The sequence below is a fragment of the Gopherus flavomarginatus genome, chromosome 7 (genome assembly GCF_025201925.1).
Source record: "Gopherus flavomarginatus isolate rGopFla2 chromosome 7, rGopFla2.mat.asm, whole genome shotgun sequence".
NCBI classification, from domain to species: Eukaryota; Metazoa; Chordata; order Testudines; family Testudinidae; genus Gopherus; species Gopherus flavomarginatus.
Window position 1 is genome coordinate 110,517,140 of NC_066623.1, and position 15,760 is coordinate 110,532,899.

A 15,760-nucleotide genomic window follows, 5' to 3' on the forward strand; every position below is an offset into this window, starting at 1 on the left:
AGTCGTATCTCAGCATGGCCACACATCGACCTTCTTTTTGTGTTGTTACTGGTCATACTTGATTTAAAGGTGGCTAGCTTGTGTCACAGTGAAGTTATGTGCCCAAAACCACACAATGAAATCGGTGGTAGCGTTGGGAAGTAGAACCCAGGCATCCTGGGTGCCTCCTGCTGAACAGTGCGTCCTCGTTAATATACAAAGGAACAATATGTGCCTAATTAAGTTACTTTGTACAGCAACTGCCCTCACCTCTCTAACATGATTTCTTTTTTAGTTTCTGACCTTGGTGCTCTGGAAAGTATAAGCACTAAAATCCTTAGGTGAAGCTGGTATGAAGCAAGAAGGTTTTCTGTATACTGAGCCCCTCCCTGCCCTATAGCACTGCGAATCCATCCCAGTCCTGACCTACAACAGCCTTACTACGCCAGCGCTACACACCTGCTATGTCTTGTACAGCTCTGCTGATGCAGGACGCTCTGAATCTGCACGACCTCTGCTCTGCCAATGCACCTTGATCCTCATAGTCTAATCCTGGGCCCAAGAGTGGTTGTTCCTGCTTCAAATCAGTGTCCAAACTGACTGGTTAGACACTCTGCCCATTCTAATATCCTCCCACTCAAAGGGCCCAGGCTGTATGTCAGTACCCAGTGCCACTAGTTAGTTAGAATTCAGATCTTGTCAGTCAATCTGATACACACTTTCCAGCCCTCATTCCCCTTAAGCAGCAACAGCTGGCTCTTCAAACAGACAGCATGTGCACCCACTATGAAACAACCAAGGTGTAAATCAGATGCAGCTCAACTACAGTCATTGGGACTAAATGACTGGTACAAACGCAAGCAGACTCCGGCCTCATATCTGCAGCTCTTATGCACCTTTCAGCCTCAGTCATGACCCACAGTCTAACCAAAGCCTTCAGTTATGTGCTGTGACACATGGCGGACTTTGGGACTGATCCAAAGCTCATTGAAATCAGCGGAAAGATTCTCATTAGCTTCAGTGGGCTTTGGAGCAAGCCACTTTTCACATGCTGTCCTGCCTCCTCATACAGGATCGTTTATAGCATCTGATGCTATGGCGTGCACATGAATGGAAGAGTCTTTGAGAGCCAGCATGACCATTCTGGAGCATACGTAGTTGATGCTTTTAGAAATACATGCAAATGCACTGGAACAGAAATGAAAAACGTTAACCCCCCAAACCAGCGGTTATATTATAGCAACCGGCACACCACGTAGTGTCAATTCTCTTCAGCGTTGTCCTCAAGGAAAAGGGAAAGGGGATCTGGAAATACAGAGAAAAGTTGTATGAAGTAACCTCTGGGGCCACACTGTGTCTTGTTAGCGACGTCCTGTTGCAGAAGTTCTGGACAGGGATGGGAGAGCCCTGCTCGGGATCAGGAAACACACATGAAGACTTGAAATGACTCCCGCTTTGCTGAACATCTGGTTTGCAAATCAGCGGTCTGCATTTCCGATTTCATACCTGCCCTCCAAACCAAAGCCACAGGCTTGTGGAGAGAAACACGGCTTCCCATTTCTTATGTGACAGGACATCACACTATCACTGCCCCGGAGGTACTGTAGGGAGGGGAGCCCCATTAGTCCCTATTGTTAATTACATTATTTTTCTAGCACCAAGAGACCCCAACAGGCTCTGTTGTGTTAGGTGCTGTACAAACACATAATAAGAAGCAGCCCCTGCCCTGAAGACAGTATAATAGAAAAGTCACACAATGAGTGAGAGGGAACAGAGCAGGAGGAGAGGAAATTACTAGCCCATTGCGGCTCATTGCCGCAGCCAGGAGTAGAAACAGGTCTCCTGACTCGCTCTCCATGGTCCTATCCACTAGACAACGCTGCCTTCCTGTGAAAGAGAGGAGACTGGCTAGATCTGTGCGGCAACTATTGTGTGAGGTGCATAATACAATGCGATTGAGCTTGGTAGAATTTGATTTCTAGTTTTTTATAATTTCAGTGGATAACATCGGTGCTTATTTTTAAGCATTTTTTAAAGATTTTGATTCACAGTTGTGTGACATTATGGGTGGGGTGGGGTGGGAGGTGTCGGCCAATAAGTATTTAATGACGGTAGGCATTGAGATTCCCAGAGTTAAAGCTTTTCAGCTGTTCCACCACAAATTGTCAACGTTGCTGGTCAAAATATACACCATACATATCCTTAAAGCAAACTGTAATATGCTCTCAAGTAGCATTTTCTTTCTTTGCCTCTCTGTACATTTCAGTTCTTATATCTAGAAATTATTTTTTGGAGTGAATTGCTTTTTGGGGTGCACAGTGGAATCGCGATGTTTACTGATAAAAATCCAACCCTTCCAAATGTAAACACAACCTCTAGTGTTTTCGGTTTTAAGCAGAGACTTGGAAGCAAGGCAGTCAGTGTGGACTTCTGCTTATAAACTGACGCGCTATGGCCCAGTACTATTGCAAGGTCAGGCTTGACAAAGCCCTGGCTGGGATGTTTTGGTTGGGGTTGGTCCTGCTTTGAGCAGGGGGTTGGACTAGATGACCTCCTGAGGTCCCGTCTAACCCTGAGATTCTATGATTCTATGATTCTACGCACATACCAATGGGTGACTAAGAAAGGGAGCCAAAGACTGAAACTACTACTAATAAAAAATACTAACCCAATGCATGGTAACTAACAACACAGTGTACTGTATACTGGCCACCAGCGTGTCATCGCCCCTTATCTATGTGCTATCGGACGTCCAATCTTGTCTCTCACACTAAAGAAATTCAAAAGAACTTGGAACCACTACTGAGCTTTTAGTAAAACAAATTGAACATGCACAAAAATAGCAACTCTAGTAAACTGGCACAGAGCCTGGTCTATTGTTTCACCAAATATAAATGCTCCCAGCTGGCAGTTTCACTCCTATTTTTGTGTGGGTCTATATAGGAAAACGCTCATTCTCCGGTCTTGGTCTTCATGCCCTAAGACGTCTGTGCTGTTATTGTCTTTATAGGTCAGCCTATGTTAAACCACCGGGGATAGGAACCCCGGTCAGATTGTGGAGCTGTTTTTAATTGGATTCTGACGGCTGCAATAGGAATAGTGTTGGAAAGTGGCGATTTGCTTGAGAGCTACTATTGTTTTCGGTGTCTGACCGTATTACAGTAATGGCCAAAATAGAATATCAGGGTTGGAAGGGACCTGAGAAGGTCATCTAGTCCCCCCACACCCTGCTCAAAACAGGACCAACCCCCAGGCAGATTTTTACCCCAGTTTTCTAAATGGCCCCCTCAAGGCCACAAGCTCACAACTCTGGGTTTAGCAGGCCAATGCTCAAACCACAGAGCTATCCTGGTTAAAGTTGCCTGATACTTCCCATGATGAGATACAGTTTTCAGTAGCTTATAACTTTGCCAAACTTTAAGCATTTGGGCTCAAGTTTCCCATGCAAGGTGTCTACCTCAGCATAGGCACCAACTTCCCCTCCAGCCGGGGGTTGCTCAACGCCCCAGCCCCTGTCTGCCCCAGGCCCTGCCCCCACACCAGCCCTTCCCCCAAACCCCTGCCCCTGCCCTGCCTCTTCCTGCCCCACCACCACTCCACCCTTTTCCCCAAGCCCCTGCCCTGCCTCTTTCTGCCCCCTCCCCTGAGCACACCCCATTCCCAGTCCTCCCCCTCCCTCCCAGCGCCTCCTGCATGCCATGAAACAGCTGTTTGCAGGAGGTGCTGGGAGGGAGGGGAAGGAGTTGATTAGTGGGGCTATCAGTAGGCGGGAGGCACTGGAGGAGGGGAGAGCTTGGCTGCTGGTGAGTGCTAAGCACCTGCTAATTTCTTTTTAATTTAATGAATTTGGTGCTGCAGACTGATTTTTTATATTATGTTTTAAGTTTCAGCTAGATTGACTCTGCCATTTCTGAGAATGAGATTAGGGCAAAATGTAACTTGTTTTGCCCATGGGGGGCAATTTGCTCCAGGCCCCTATGATAGTTTTTGACTGGTTTTCAGTGCCTATGAACACACCCAGATTGAGTAAAGGACCTGCTGCCAGAGACCTGGAGCTGTTTTTTTTTTTAAAAATAAATATGGAGATATACCTATCTCATAAAACTGGAAGGGACCATGAAAGGTCATTGAGTCTAGTCCCATGCCTTCACTAGCAGGACCAAGTACTGATTTTGCCCCAGATCCCTAAGTGGCCCCTTCAAGGGCTGAGTTCATAACCCTTGGTTTAGCAGGCCAATGCTCAAACCACTGAGCCATCCCTCCCCCCTGAGTTTCTTTTTTGCTGGCTCTTCGGTGGCAATTCAGCAGCGAGGGATCCTTCCACTCCAGGTCTTCAGCGGTGGGTCCTTCACGCACTCTGGGACGTGTTGCCAAAGTGCCCTGAAGACTCGGAGTGGAAGGATCCCCGCTGCTGAAGACCCCAGGCCCCCTGAATCCTCTGGGCTGCCCTGTTTGTCCATGTTAAAACATTCTTACAGCCATTTCGCTGAGAAACTCTAGCACCTTCATTCTCTGGAGCAGGAACTTAACTTGGGCTGGGGGAGGAGAGGGGTGTAGGCCTTGTTGGAGCCCTTGGCATAACTAACAGTGAGAACCAAAGGCTGTGAACCAGAGTAGGCCTGGCCTTGGCAAAATAGCAACACACTAGATATTGGCTAATCAAGTAAGCCCACTCCTGACTGGAAAGTATGGTACAAGAACACCAAGAGTTCTCAAGTAACTACATAAACACATTCCTAAGAGATGGTAGCGGAACACACCGACCTCTTGTAAGATAAGGATGAGGTGACAGGATAACGGACGAGGGCATTGGGTTCGAACTAGCAGGTACAGGGTGTAAGGTGGTAACTAATCACGTCAGGAGTGTCATACAGAACTCATTTGTATCAATGTATAAAAGGAGACGTCACAGGAGAGGCAGCTTTGGCCAGCCGAGGGGGCAGTGTCCTGGTGCACAGACTGAGCTGGTACCATTGTCGCGGGCATACATGTGTCAGTGCCCCATAGAGCGCTTTGTCGACAATTAACCTGGCCAAGCACCTTTGCCCCTGAGCCTAGCCCATGGTCTTGTTTGTGAATAACTTCAGGGTCTGCTGAATGAAGACACTTGCACTGTCAGCTAATGCCGCTGACTGTGGAGTGCCAAGAACCGTAACAATGCTGCAGCAGCAATAATGTTCCTCAGCACTTAACAACAAAGGGTCGAGAGGGGTCAAGGATGTGTTTTTTGGTATCTCTGTGAAAATCAACCCACAGGTGGCCCATTTATAAGCCTCTGGTCAAATCTCAATTTGCACATGCTCAGTCGAGGGTTGTTAGAGTTTGGCAGCTAAATTCCCGGGCCCCTCCCCTGCTCGGGTCCCTACCAGCTCGCCACATGCATCCCTCCTCTTCTCCCCCCTCCCCGCTCAGCCCCCCTCACCCGCCACTTGCTGTACGCGTCCCTCCTTTCCTCCACCCTCTCCTCGGTCCCTCCACCACCACTCGCTGCGTGTGGCCCTCCGCTTCTCTCCCCTTCTCCCTCACCCACCCCCAGCGTGCAACCCTCCTCCCCACTTGAGTGGTAGTGAGTAGAAGGGGAGGGCTGTGGCGAGCAGTGGTGGTGGGGGCTGAATGGGGAAGAGAGGATGAACCAGTGAACGCTAGCAGGGACCTCTGGAGAGGGGGGTGGATTGCTGGAGAGAAGCAGCCAGGAAGCGGCGGGTGGCGAACGCGGAGCTTTTATATATGCCATGCAGGTTCCCGGGCAGCAGAGGAGGTGGCATCTGCTACTCAGCTTCCCGGGTTCATCAGTAATCTCCCTGGGGAGTCCTCCTCAGCCACCCAGGAACCTGCATGGTGCATAATAAATAAGCAAAGCTTCTGGTAGAAGCTCACTCCCAGCAGGGAGGGGAAGAGGCAGGGTCACCACAGCCCAGGCCTCCGGTGGCCAGGTGGGTGGCAGCTGCGTCCCCTGGCCTAGGCTGCCACTGCTTATGAGTTCTGCAACCCTAACTTGTAATGGGCTATATTGTAATATACCATTGTTAGATTGTGTTACACAGGAGGCCAGACTAGATGATCACAACAGTCCCTTCTTGCCTTAGAATCTATGACTGTGAATTGAAATTTACACCTGGGCTAATCCCATTGATGTCCATGGGGGCTAGCATAGAAGCACAGGGAAGGGTAGCTCAGTGGTTTGAGCATTGGCCTGCTAAACCCAAGGTTGTGAGTTTGATTCTTGAGGGAGCCATTTAGAGAACTGGGGTAAAAATCTGTCTGGGGCTTGGTTCTCCTTTGAAGAGGGGACCTCTGAGGTCCCTTCTAGCCCTGATAGAAAAAAAAGTTTCCAGCTATTAGGTCCTGTTATTTATATCTTTCTCTGTTGACTAAAAAGCCCATTATTAAATATTTGTTCCCCAAGACTGCAATCAAGTCACCATCTTTAAGTACCTAGACAGGGAGCAATTATCTGATAATAGGTTCTTCGGTCTAGCAGTTTGTTTGTTCACTTTGTGTGTATCATTCGCCTTCGAGAAGACGACGACTCAGGTGCGTCTCACACAGACTGCTCCAGCTTTTGATTTTACAGCACAGCAGTTTTTCAACACTGACTTAAAAAAAAATCTGAGAAGTGCCTATTTTTTTGTAAGTTTTAGAGAAGGCTTCTTTTACATGGAAATGCTAGGTCAGGCGACAGTGACTGGGTAACACCCATGTTAGCGCCGTCTAAGTCAGGACTAGTGGGTTGAAATTAAACAAGGGAAAGGTAATGCCAAAGATGAAGAAAAACATCCTGACGGTGAGATGCATTAGGCTGTGGGATAGTCTCCCAGGGAGAAATGATGGAAGCCTCGTTGCTTGGAACTTTTCAAACCAGCTTGGACACAGGACTAGCAAATATACTGTAGGCAATGGGCTAGAATGACTCTAGGAGGACTTTTCCATGTGTGGTTCTATGGTAACGTAATCAATCCATGGCCACCAAGAGCATCAAGGTTATTGCTGTGCTGCGCAACGTGGCAGTTTTGAAATTCCTGGCAACAGTGGGAATAGAACTCATACCTCTGCGTTGATAGCACAGGCCCTGCCCCTTAAAGGGGAATAACTGTTAGTATCTTTCCAGTAGAGAGCAGCGGTATGCAGGGCCAGCTCCAGGGGGTTTACTGCCCCAAGCAGCCAAAACAAAAAGAAAAGCCGAGATCACAATCTGCGGCAATTCCGCGGGAGGTCTTTCGCTCAGACCAGGAGTGACAGAAGCTCCGCCGAATTGCCGCCGAATAGCTGAACGTGCCTCCCCTCTCTGGAGTGGCTGTCCCAAGCACCTGCTTGCTAAGCTGGTGCCTGGAGCCAGCCCTGGTGGTACGCAAATGCTAGACAGCGCTTTACAATAATTAGCCCAGTGCACAGATCTCGCGGGCGTTATTTCTGGCATCAGCAGCTATCTAGCCTCCACGCCATACTTTTACTCTGGAAATAATTGCATTTCGAGCCACATGCTGTTTGTTCTTATGCCTCATAACTAGGGTTGGTCAACAAATAGGAAGTATTTTTTGCAAAAAATTTGAAAAGAAAGAAAACATTTTCATTTTGTTTAACATTGTTCATGGCATTTTTTGGTTTTTTCAATAATGTGAAACGAATTTTTTTCTTCGTTCCCCTCCCTCCTTTCCCTTTCTCCTGCTCTTTTAACATTTTTCACCCAGGGGAAAAAATAATAAAGAAAACAAGAAGAAAAATAACCCCCAAAACATGCACCAACCTCCCCCCCCTTTTTTTTTCGGTTGCCACAATTTTTCAGTTTTAGCTTCATTTGAAAAAAATGTTGATGAACAAAAATTGTTGTGGGAGTTGAAAAGTTTTTTCCACTGAAACAATGTTTGGAGGATAATTTTTCTACCAACTCAAATCACGCTTGTGTCAGACTTGCCCAGAAATGTTTGTTTTCATTTAGAACATCTGGATTTCAGCCCTTCATGATCCATCACAGGTTGATCTCAACACAAAAATCCAAGGAAAAGAACTCATGGGAAATCAGTTAGGACCTGTCGGCAGAAATGGTGCCCTTCATGATGGACTTTGTGCATTTAAGAAGTAGAGCCATTTGTGTCACTGATACTCCATTTGATTCTGCACCATTGCTCCGTGAGACCCTACAATGGTTGACTCTTTCACATGGCCTGGGAGACTTGTTTGTCAATTGTCAGAGGGATCATTTGGGAATCCCAGTATGAGAAATTGGTGTTTTCCAATTGGGAAGAATGGGAATGGGGCAGTGCCTTGTTCTTGGCGGTGGTGTTCTGTTTTGTATTTTTTTAATTAATAGATCTCTCCATCCTGGAGACCTGCTCTTCTCTCTGATCCCAGGCAAAAGCATCTCTCAAGGGTCTCAGACTTCTGTCCTTGAAATCTATTCACACTGCCAATCTAAAGGGCATGGCTGTTCCCAGGGACCATATGACACAATGACATTTCTCTGCTTTATTCAGCTCTTTCTCTTCCTGCCTCCCTTGGGGAAACCCGGCTGTTAGCCCCCCTGCCCTACAACACTCTCACGGCTCAGTAAGTGTGACAGTCCCACTCAGCGAGGAAGAACCTTCGACATTTCAGAGGCACGCAGCCGCTGCTTCCTTATAATGGTTCCTTCTGTACTAGCATACCTTTAAAAATCACATCCCCTTGGGTTAATATGAAATCCATTCAGCATTTCTGGCTTCCTCCTCAGTGCCTCATTACAATGGAAGGCCCATAGTGATTATGTGAAGCAGAGATGTATGTGCTCAGATTCATCCCCCCCTTTAGTACCTGCATCTGCTTGTTTGGTCTATGGCCAAAAAAGTGACTCAAGTGCTTGTTTTTTTGTTAGATTTTTTTTTAAACCAAACAAACCCGCCTGCCTATTGCAAAGCTATAGCCAAGAGGCTAGGCCAAAATCCTGGGTCTCTGTTATGGTAATTGCAAGGTTGCAGTCTCCACGAAGCAGATGCAGACTGGTTAATAATAAGACTGTTTAACAGCCACAGAGGAGGAGAGTGACTCTTTTGTGAGGCACTTGCCGGGGCTGGAGGACACTTATAAGGAAACAACTGGAGCTTGTTGAACAGAAGTGTGGGTTATCAGATGGGTTTCACTGGTTTCTGATGGGTCTGGTTTTTGGGAGAGGTAGAGGCTGGGTTTTGTTTTCCCTGCTGCTGAATTAGAGAAGTGCCTTGGCTGTATCGATTGGTGGGAATAACGCTCCCGTCCCACGGTGGAGTGTTTGCCTTTCCGGAAGGGCCAGGGGTGGCTGAGAAAAGCAGGGCAGTCTTTTAATATTACTGACGGGCGCAGGTCGGAAGTAGGGTGGGTCCCCGCCGGGGAGTCTGGCTTCTGCAGCTGAATCCGGGTTGACGGAGCTCAGACTCTCCAGGGCTGTTTGGAACTGGGGTTTGGTCCAACCTGTTATAAAGGAGAGGGTGTTGGTGACATTGCGAGCAGGGTGTGGAATTCAAATCCCCTCCAAAGTGAATTTCCGATTCACAGGGAGTGGGACACAGAGGGCAGGCCAGGGATGGGGAAGGAGCATGGTCAGGTCACGTTGCATACAGCTATTCTCTGCTTCTAGGGCTTGGTGAGGACCAAGAGAAGAGGCTGCTCCAACTGAGGGCAGTGGCCAAGCAGGGCCCTGCCTCACCCCAGAATATGGGACATGTAAAAGTGATTTAAAGCCCAAGAGACAGAATACTAGAGAATCGGAGCAAGGGGATTCAAGAAAACCATTTTGTTTGGTCACCGTCGGAATGAAGGGTATAAGCGACTCCTGTCGCAGCGTGGAGATGAAGACCTGGTCTAGTGGGAGCATGGAGAGCCTGAGAGCTAATCCTGGCTCTGACACCCACACCCTCTGTAGACTTTAGCAAGTCACTTAACCCTTGTGTGTCTCTGTTCCTCTAGCTGTACAAAGAGGAGAAGAATTCTTAGTTGCCTACCCATGTCTTGGCGGGGTGGGAAGGATTAACCAATTAGTTTTACAAAATGCTTAGAAGATGAATAATGCTGCATGGGCAAAATCCATCGCTCCGCCTTGGTGGAGTTGCATTTGCGTCTGTCTGCTGCTGTGTTATTTTCATCCATGCTTTTCCTTCACTCGTCCGCAGGGTGTTGCTAATGACCAACAAAAGGCACTCAGCCCAATCTGAGCCTGAACATGCTGGTTCTAAGTCACCCCAGATGTGCGTGTGACATCATTGACTGTCGGGGGGTGCTTAGACCTTCCTCTGAAGCAACTAGTCCTGGTGATTGTCATACAGTATCTATCTATCTATCAATCTATCTATCTATCTAATCAGCAATCGTGATCCCCTCTGTAAGACAAGGGTTGAACAATCACTCCAGCAGTTTAAGTAATTCTGCCAGCAAAAGATTCAGATAAATAAGTATATTCCCTCTCCAATTCAGGTACCTCCTCCTATAGCTCCTCCAGGCTTCAGTGTGGTCTCCTAGGACTCCAGGGTCAGTAGCAACCCTATTTAATCAGCCCATACGATCAGTCCCGTTCGTCCCTCCCAAGTTGCAGAAAGGCCCTTTGAAACCTTTGTCTCTTTAATGAATTATCCGCACGTTGCTGTTGATGATTTAACCAGCCAGCCTATTTTGCACAACAGTTCTCGGGTTAATAATGTGCAATGCTGGCTGCAGTTGAGAGCTTTAAAAAAGCAAACCAAAAAGCCAAAACCCTGAAAGAGCAAAGCACTGTGAATAATCACAACTGTCAATTTCCCTTTGCAAATCTCCCATTGTGCCATTGCCCTCGGTGGTTTCAGTTGTAGATCTTAGTCACTGAGCGTTCCATTTAAAAAATGTGGTTTATACACAGATAGTGCACTGGAATGGAAGGGTTCCCAATGAAATCCACAGCAAAACTCCCATTGGTGTGAATGGGAGCAGGAGCAGAGCCAGGCTAGGCACTTCGGCGAAGGTAACAAGAGTTGAGATAGCTCAGGATTTGGCCTCAAAAATCCTGATCCAAAGCTAGGACTCTTCCTATTGACTTCAGCCTTCAGCCTTCTTTGGGTCAGGTCCATAAACACTGGTTCAGGAAAACACTTACATGCCCTTCTGGACTGGGAGCCCTAGCTGAGAAAGTTGCTTCTGCCGGGTTCTGTTGAAGGTGAATTTCCCCCAAGAGGTTTGCTACCTGTCACAGTCTGAATGCTTCCCTTAATAACATCAGATGGGCATCAGCTTGCATATTGCTCCAAAATTGACAATAATAATAATAAATATGTAAGCAAATGCATCCAGCTCACCTCCTCCCAACTCACGGGATACGGAGTTTTCCAGGAGGATACTGTTGTTAATAAATCACAGGCATGTCAATACGGCCCACCACCAAGACAGGCAAGGCAACCTAATCTGCAAGCGCATTAGGATGTGGGAAAACAATCATCCAAGAAGGAAACACATTATCTGGCCTTGTCACTTTACAAAGTAATTTAAATTAATTTTTCCCTAGAGTGGTTAGAGACCACTGCTGCTTGCCCTTGTCTATTCTCTCTGGTTAATGAAGCTTTACCAGCTACTGCTAGTGAATTTCTATTAAGACCTCATCTTAGAGGTTACGGGGCAAAATCATTTCTGCTCCTGGGAAAGATGTCTATGAATCTGTAATTGTAAGTCCATGTTTGATAGGGATTAGCATCTGAAAGGCACAGAGTGTGTGATGGGGTGGGGGTGGGGAACATTATTTCAATTAGTAGAAGAAAAGCAACTTAACATCTGATTATAGTTTATGCTTTTAATTTTCTTCTATTCAGGCATCTGGGATAATTATTTTCATAGGACATTTCTCTCCACCGCCACTGCCTCACGGCTCTGTTGAAGTACACACGATGAGATAGGGTGGTTTCATTCTTCTGACTTTTCTCCCACGTGATAGCCATAGCTTCAAAATGTAGGGGAGAAAGTTGGTTCCTCTCCAGCTGTATCTTCTCTGGGCCTGACCAGCTGTTTGTGCGGGTGATATTAGCTATGATGCTGTTGTTCATAAAGGGGCACTGAACTATGAATTAGTTGCTTTATTCTTATTTATTTAGACAGGAAGCTGCTCTTGTTTTAAGGCACTGGACATCAGGGCCACCCAGAGGATTCAGGGGGCCTGGGGCAAAGCAATTTTGGAGGCCCCTTCCATAAAAAAAATTGCAATACTATAGAATACTATATTTTTGTGGGGGCCCCTATGGGGCCCGGGACAAATCGGGTGTTGTGCCGTATGACTGGAGGATTGCTAATGTAGTTCCTATTTTTAAGAAAGGGAAAAAGAGTGATCCGGGTAATTATAGGCCTGTTAGCTTGACGTCTGTAGTATGTAAGGTCTTGGAAAAAATTTTAAGGGAGAAAGTAGTTAAGGACATAGAGGTCAATGGTAATTGGGACGAACTGCAACACGGATTTACTAAAGGTAGATCGTGCCAAACCAATCTGATCTCCTTCTTTGAGAAGGTGACGGATTACTTAGATAAAGGAAATGCGGTAGATATAATTTACCTAGATTTCAGTAAGGCGTTCGACACGGTTCCGCACGGGGAGCTGTTAGTTAAATTGGAAAAGCTGGGAGTGAATATGAAAGTTGTAAGGTGGATAAGGAACTGGTTAAAGGGGAGACTCCAGAGGGTCGTATTGAAAGGTGAACTGTCGGACTGGAAGGAGGTCACCAGTGGAGTCCCTCAAGGATCGGTCTTGGGACCGATCTTATTTAACCTTTTATTACTGACCTTGGCACAAAGAGCGGGAATGTGCTAATAAAGTTCGCGGATGACACGAAGCTGGGGGGTATTGCTAACACGGAGAAGGACAGGGATACTATTCAAGAAGATCTGAACCACCTTGTAAACTGGAGTAATAGAAATAGGATGAAATACAATAGTGAAAAGTGCAAGGTCATGCATTTAGGAATTAATAATAAGAATTTTGGATATACGTTGGGGGCGCATCAGTTGGAAGCGACGGAGGAAGAGAAGGACCTTGGGGTACTGGTTGATAGCAGGATGACTATGAGTCGCCAATGTGATACGGCTGTTAAAAAAAGCAAATGCGATTTTGGGATGCATCAGGCGGGGTATTTCCTGCAAGGATAAGGAGGTGTTAGTACCGTTGTATACGGCGTTGGTGAGACCCCATCTGGAATACTGTGTGCAGTTCTGGTGTCCCATGTTCAAGAAGGATGAATTCAAACTGGAACAGGTTCAGAGACGGGCTACGAGGATGATCCGAGGAATGGAAAAACTGCCTTATGAAAGGAGACTCAAAGAGCTTGGCTTGTTTAGCCTGGCCAAAAGAAGGCTGAGGGGGGATATGCTCGCCCTATATAAATATATCAAGGGGGTTAACGTTAGGGAGGGAGAGGAATTATTTAAGTTTAGTACTAATGTAGCCACGAGGACGAATGGGTATAAACTGGATATTAGGAAGTTTAGACTTGAAATTAGACGAAGGTTTCTGACCATTAGGGGAGTGAAGTTCTGGAATAGCCTTCCGAGGGAAGTAGTAGGGGCAAAAGACTTTCCTGGCTTTAAGACAAAGCTTGATAAGTATATGGAGGGGATGTTATGATAGGATCGTCAATTTGGGCAATTGATCTTGAATTACCACCAGACAGGTCTGCTCAATGGTCTGCGGGGAGATGTTGCATGCGATGGGTACTGAGTTGCTGCGGAGAACTCCTTCTTGGGTGCTGGCTGGTGACTCTTGCCCACATGCTCAGGGTTTAGCTGATCGCCATATTTGGGGTCGGGAAGGAATTTTCCTCCAGGGCGGATTGGCAGGTGCCCTGGAGGTTTTTCCGCCTTCCCCTGCAGCGTGGGGCACGGGTCGCTTGCTGGTGGTGTCTCTGCAGCTTGAGGTCTTCAAACCATTTTTGAGGATTTCAATAACTCGGTCCTGGGATAGGGGTTGTATAAAATTGGATGGGTGGGGTTCTGTGGCCTGCCTTGTGCAGGAGGTCAGACTAGATGATCAGATTGGTCCCTTCTGACCTATGAGTCTATGAGTCTATGAGTCTATAAATTGCCCCACTTGCCCCCCTTCTGGGTGGCCCAGCTGGACATGGATCTAGGTCAGGGGTGGGCAAACTATGGCCCATGGGCCACATCCGGCCTGCGGGACCGTCCTGCCCGGCCCCCGAGCTCCTGGTTTGGGAGGCTCGCCCCCGGCCCCTCCCCTGTTGTTCCTCCTCCCCCACAGCAGCTCGCTCACTCTGCCAGCAGCGCAGTGCTCTGGTGGGTGCGGCTGTGAGCTCCTAGAGCAGCGCAACTGCAGACCCAGGCCTGACCCGGTTTCTGTGCTGCATGGTGGCAGCAGTGGCGTGGGCCGGCCCCAGCTGGGCGGCATGGCTGTAGCTCCGCCAGCCACCGGTGCTCCAGGCAGTGCGGTAAGGGGGCAGGGAGCAGGGGGGATTGGATAGAGGGCTGGGGAGTTCAGGGTAGTGGCCAGGGAGTGTGGGTGTGGATGGGGTCAGGGTGGTAACAGGGGGTTGAATGGGGGCAGGGGTCCTGGGGGGCAGTCAGGAAGAAGGGGGGGTTGGATGGGGTGGCAGGAGGCAGTCAGGGGCAGGGGTTCCGGGGGCAGTTAGGGGACAGGGAGAAGGGGTGGTTGGATGGGGCAGGGGTCCCAGAGGGGGCCATCAGTAATGAGAGGAGGGGTTAAATGGGGAAGTGGAGGTCCAGGGGCAGTCAGGAGACAGGGAGTGGGGGTGTGTGGATGGGGCAGGGGTCCCAGAGGGGTCATCAGGGAACAGGGGGGGTTGGATGGGGCAGGAGTCCTGGGGGGGATAGATAGGAGATGGGGGCCTAGCCATGACCCCCCCAACTGACCCTCAATACTATTTACAAAACCCAACGCGACCCTCAGGACAAAAAGTTTGCCCATCCCTGGTCTAGGTTCAATTCCTGGGTCTTCCAGAGACTCCCTGGGGGACCCTGTGGAAGTCACTCCATTTCTCTGGAGATATTTAAGAGTAGGTTAGATAAATGTCTATCAGGGATGGTCTAGACAGTATTTGGTCCTGCCATGAGGGCAGGGGACTGGACTCGATGACCTCTCGAGGTCCCTTCCAGTCCTAGAATGTATGAGTCTATGAGTCTCCGTTCCTCATCCGAAAAATGGGGCTGCAGACAATGCTCTCTTCTTTGCAGATGGTAAGACCATTGCGACTGGGCCTGGCTCTGATTATGTGGCGATACAGTGCTTAGCACAATGGGAGCCTGATCTCAGGTGCTACCGTAATACTAAAATTATAAGAATTAAAAGGGATTAATAATAATGTCACCCTAGCTTTGGAGGGGGTAGGTCTGTGTAATTTCATCTCAGCCTGTGAATAGCTTCTCCATCAGGGCTAAGTCAGCCACATACACCAAAACCAGCTTTGTGCTGAGGGGCAGTGGCCCCCACATAAGACTAGCGCTTAATTTCACATCAGGCAAATTTGATCGCCCTGGCCTCAGCTCTGCCAATTTCAAACCACACAATGAAGGCCAGGGCAGATTATCGGCGCTCCAACGGGGCTCAGTCCAAGGCCGGAACCTATAGCCCATGTGCTGTCTCTGCTCAGTCGGGTCAGCTACTCCTTGGCAACTGTGCAATCAGTATTCATGACTGGAGAGTCGCCGTGACAAAGGGCAGTTATTATTTTGGGATGATCATGAAATCCATTTAGGGTCATGCCTAGTGAAAAGACGAGAGAAAACTCTTCCACCACCTCCGCTGTCAGCTGAGATTATCATTGTTATGGGGTTTCCAGTCCTTCCAGCTTCCTGGCTTATCA